Here is a 5,336-nt window from a genome sequence, read left to right as displayed (position 1 = left end):
TTACGGGTATGAGCATTGATGCAACTCCTGATCCACCGAGCCTCAGCTTTAGCTTTGCTCGAGGACGGGTAAAAGTTTAAGCATGGGGGGGTGTTGACGGCCATTATTTCCCATTTTGACCATCAACTTCTCGGGAATAAATTGACCCTTGCACCATGTTCCATACATATTTTACCTAATCCTAACAAATTCCACAAGTTTTGGTGGTTTGAGAGGTTTTGCAGGGTTATGCTCAGAATATGCAAGAAACAACACTAAATGGAGCACCTACAAGGATGGAGAAACATGGATATAAGATGAAACCATTATAAACATTGTCAAATGCCAAATTTTAAACTGCTATGTTGAAGAGCTCGTCGAGATGATCGAATTGGACACTTGGATCACCCAATTCGGAGTCCGGACGCAAAAATTATGCAAATTACAAGTTTTGGACTCGTGCTCTCCAGAGGTTGCAGGCCGGCCGGCCTCACCTAGGCCGGCCGGCCCGGCACCTCAACCAAACACATCTTGCCTTGCCACAAGACCACTAGGGACCCTCCAATGGACCCCTATGAACTAGATATACAAGCAAATACAAAAGTTATGACCGAAAGACCTAGCACATGGATTAAAAGACCCATTTGCAGCACTTACCGAGATCTTTTGGACTGGAGCACCACCATGGACTTCATACACATGTTGATCAGTAGGCCCGTGAATCGGAGGGCTGAGATGTGCCAACTCCAGGCCGGCTGGCCTAGGGGAGGCCGGCCGGCCTACAATTTTCAGCGTTGAAGTCAAGCAACCTACACCGACATCCTGAGAAGATCAGGAGCGTCCACGAGAAGGTCGGCGATAAATGGAGGAAATCCCAGGCCGACCGGCCTAGGAGAGGCCGGCCGGCCCCACTTTGCAGCGTCTTGAGCTCATCTTCACGTGGAAACAACGTCAACCGACCCTCTTGCGTACACCCGATGCCTCGGCTAGATACCGACCTCTAGCTAGTATAAAGGATCCAACCCTTTCGTAATGCCTATATTGGGTTGCAATGACTATTTTGGTTGCAATATGTATTAATTGCATCTATGTATAGTCGTTGACAGGTGGTTGCATTTGGAATGGTGCAATAGGTTCTTGCATCCTTTTGGGTGTGGTGTTGCAATATGGTCATTTTGCAATGCCCATAAAAAAAACTAATGCAACCACGATATGGTTGCAAGCATGGATATTGGAACCAGCAGGATGGTTGCATGTGTTACTGTTGCGACGAAACACATGGCAGCAATATAACAGTATAGCCACAAATGAATTTATCGCAAAATAGCTTTATTTGCCACCCCATAGTTAAGTGGGAATATGTCCATATTGCCATGGGGCTTGCTCCATTGCATCAAACAAATATTGCAACGTAAGATTTTTGGTGGCGACAGTCACAATTGCCACATTCATTTGCTGGTGGCAATAAAAGGTAATGCAACCAATCATTATTTGAGGTAATAGATGGAAAATGCAAAAATCATTGTTGGTGGTAGACACGTCCTATAGCAACACATAAAGTTCGTGGCAATAATGTATATTGCCACACCAACAACAAAAAATGTTGCATAGTAGTTTGTTGGCCATTTTGGCCAACACCATTTTAATTTTGTTTCGAAGCTAGAAATTTTATTGTTACAAAATAAATATGCCATGAGTATAGATTTCATCATCACGTATAAGAACTCAACCTTCGTTAACTTCAAATGTGTCAACCATAGCAAATTACACAATGACCAGAGTACTGCTAAAATAAACATGACCACATAGTAGAATAAAAACATCATCTCTCACTACAAGTTTGCAACTATGTCTGGCATAATAAAATAGAACTAAATATGAGTTCTCTTAATGATTTCTTCATGCCCCATCGACACCAGCAGTCACCAATAAACCTTTATGTAATTCTTCAGTCTTCTAGCTGCCCATCACCAGAATATAGACATGAAGCTTTCTCTAAATATTTTGGTTGCCGCACTTCCCTGCAATTCATGAACATACATATAATTTATTAATTTAATAGGAACCTTGGTGATTAAGTGCATGGAATAACTAATCACGTACAAATCTAATGATCATAGTGACATAGCAAAGGTATAAAGTAAATTAAGGAACAACCTGCAAGAATATCATATACCATTTCATCCCTCAAATAAAATATATACCAAATTGCAACTGTACCAATATAGATAGATTCTCCGATAATAGCTAAGATCATTAGCTAGTAGGACTCTCTTATCAGATCAATATCAATATTATGGCCCATGAGTCAACATGGAAAACAGGTCCAGTCTGACACAACCAAAATAAGGTGCTAACTATACTGGACGAGGACTCGACTAGAATAAACAAACTATCCAGTACATGGTTGAACGGTTCATATATAAGAAAATATATAATATTTGTAAAGCTGCACTTGTTAATTAAGCTAATTAGCAAGCTAGATTATAGAAGCAACTGCCCTAATATTAAACTTCTTGGCTATTGAAAAAAGAAATATATATCTGCACTTCGATTTTTTCCTAAGTCAATCTAACCTATGTATGACCAACTTTATACTAAAAAATAATATTTATATCAAATAAGTAACTAAAAATATAATTCAAGGTAAATCTAATAGTGGTCATTTGATATGGGTAAATATTATGGTTTTTAAATAGGGACTTACTACTCGGTAGCTAGCTATTTTTGTTTGAATCGGTCAAATTTTTGGACAATAGGAATATGGCATGTGGCGCAGCAGTTTCTGTACAGTCATCTAAATTGGCTGATTCGCATTACAGTCAATTTTTTGGCATCAAACATGTGGGAAATAATTAAGTGCATTTTTGTTAGATTTCACTAAGTTTTTACAGAAAAGGATACATACTTGAGCACTTGATGACCAAACAATTTGACTGATTCTATCTCGATAGCAGTCAGATTCGTTCACCAGTTGAACAGAAAAGGGATACAGAAATGGACACCAAAATTTAGCATCTATAAATGAATCTCTAGCCCAACAGTTCAATGTACAGAAAGAAAAGGACACTGGCACCGCACAAATCTTGAAATATATTGGAGGTGTGAAAATTTAATTGTAAATGCAAATAACTTAGCAGACATGCATTGAATTGAATCAAGTATTGTAAAGACAAGTAGTGAAAACAATTGAATCTTATCTACTGATTTAACTACTAACCAAAAAGAAGTGTAAGCACTGCCTTGTGCATCTTTAAGAGCCTCATTGCCACCGCCAGACAAAATAAACAAATAGTTTTAGAGAGAAACTCAAGTACTTCGATTTGCAGGAATGGCAAGAGCTCTGAAATCCGTTAAAGAAAACATTGTTAAGCTTACCTAGTTTGTTTATGGCATAATCAAGTTTCAGTAGATACTCTGCCAATTGCAGCTGTTCCTTTGGCAAACCTGAACACTGCGAAAGATTTGGTAGCCAATTAAACAGGGCACAAAATATTCCATAAGTTAACTGCAATTTGAGTTGCACAATCTAGTAATGCAAAAGTTAATCAGATGTCATACCTGGCCATTTCTTCCAGAGGTGCAGGACCAATATAGTTTTCCTTGCTCTCTTTATTCGTTGACACTACAAGCATCTGTTACCCATGTATTCAGTCCATCAGCAAAATTCAGTATGTATGGAATTCTTATTTAAAATTACTGAACCATAACATCTTAGTGTATGAATGCTGCTCATCCTAATCTGGTTAAGCTTATCAAGTACAGTGGCGGAGTAAAAGACTAGTATGTCACTACTAACTTTTTTTGGAAAGCTATACAGCGTACTAACTGATGCATTAGAACTGAAATGTCAAATTTCTTTCAATCACCATAGAGGAGATTGAGGAGATGCATGTATGAGTTATTCAGATCCAATCACAAAATCACAAGATATATGCTAGTCTATTTTTGTACAATATAATATACAACGAGAGCAGCACAATGTTTTGTTTAGAGTAAACTGATCCCACCAGACACGCACATATGGCATCTCAGTTAACAAAGAAACAACAGAGATTTGGGGAGAATGGAGATTGTTACGTGTGACCTACCAGTGGTGCTTTATTAGTCACCGACGAGGTCAAGGGTAGTGTGGATTGGATATAACCCAAACTCCAACATATAAAGGACAGAATGGATCTTGAGCCAAGATTGGATCTAGATTAATGAATGGACTGAAATTAGTTGCAATGGATTAGGGGAATTCGGAGAGAAAGACGAGCGTATACCCTAGGAACATCTGATCCGGCGGCCTGTCCGTGCGTCGGACATAGACGCACGCTCCAGGAACATCTGACCAGGCGGCTTGTGCATGTCGAGCCGTCATCGTGGTCCCGGCGGCGCGGCGTGGAGAAGGCACGGCGCGCTTGCGTATGGCGTCGGAAGAGGCAGCCGCCACCGTGGTCTCCCTGGGTGTGTCCAACGAGCTGCCGTCGCTTGACCTAGGCACCTAGCTGGCGTGGAGGCGGCGACGAACGCCGAACGCGACGGCGACAATGATGGCGAGGGCCCGGGCGATCGCGGGGGAGGCGACGATGACAACTGTCGCGGACAGGGCGTCTGGCGTCCGCCCGGAGTCGCGGTGCACGCCGTGATGATATCGGTAAGTTTTTGCCCCGGATCGGTGAGATTGCAAAAACAGAAAGAGGAGGCAAATCGCAATCTAACCGGCTCTTGGATCTCAGTTTGCCGCGCCTCCACGATCGCAGGTTGCCGCGGCGGCCGGCAGCATGGTGGACTACGAAGGGCGTGTGGGCGTTTGGCAGGCGAGCGAGCAGAGGACGTGCGAGCGGTGGGTGGGAGAAGAGGGGGAAGTCTATATATCGCATCTGCAATTTTCACCCACCCCATCGCAGAAGGTTGGGTCTTCTTCTTCCTTCACCGACTCCCCCACCGCCCCTGCCTCCCCCGACTCCGCCGCCGCTCCCGGCACCTCCGCCGCCGCCCTCCACAGCCGCCATCCCTAACAACTCCCGCCGCCACCTTCTCCTTGCCAAACCGCCGGCCACCGCCACCGGGGGTCCGGCCCCGCCCGACCGGTGGCACGGGCTCCCGCACTGCCGCGCCCTCCGCCGGCCAAACTGCCTCTGCCGCCGGGCCGCCGCCGCCGAGCCCTCTTCTAGGTCCGGTGAGCCCCCCCCCCCCCAACCTCAGCAACCCGGATCTATAAGCTCCGCCGCCTCCCGCCACCACCCCGGCCGCCGGCGACCTCGCCGGCGGCCGCTCCACCCACCCACCACCCATTCCCTCCCCCCTCCCCCTCCCCCTCCCCCCTTCTCACTGGGGCAGCGCCCCTCCCCTGTCGCGAGGTAGAAGAT

The 5,336-nt window shown here is 44.8% G+C and overlaps 1 long non-coding RNA gene across 1 annotated transcript; it reads right to left on the bottom strand.

Annotated features, from left to right (window-relative positions):
* Positions 1 to 1,690: 1,690 nt before the first annotated feature.
* LOC120644306 lies at positions 1,691 to 4,801 on the bottom strand. Its single transcript, XR_005663589.1, has 6 exons — positions 4,687 to 4,801; positions 4,248 to 4,578; positions 4,071 to 4,176; positions 3,541 to 3,614; positions 3,200 to 3,433; positions 1,691 to 2,000 (listed from the first exon to the last, which is right to left on the bottom strand). It is a non-coding gene; the product is annotated as an uncharacterized LOC120644306 (long non-coding RNA).
* Between the last annotated feature and the right edge of the window lie 535 nt (positions 4,802 to 5,336).

Source organism: Panicum virgatum, chromosome 8K, assembly GCF_016808335.1.
Source record: "Panicum virgatum strain AP13 chromosome 8K, P.virgatum_v5, whole genome shotgun sequence".
NCBI lineage: Eukaryota > Viridiplantae > Streptophyta > Magnoliopsida > Poales > Poaceae > Panicum > Panicum virgatum.
Note: the sequence above shows the minus strand (reverse complement) of the source record. Positions and strands in the feature narration are given on the sequence as shown.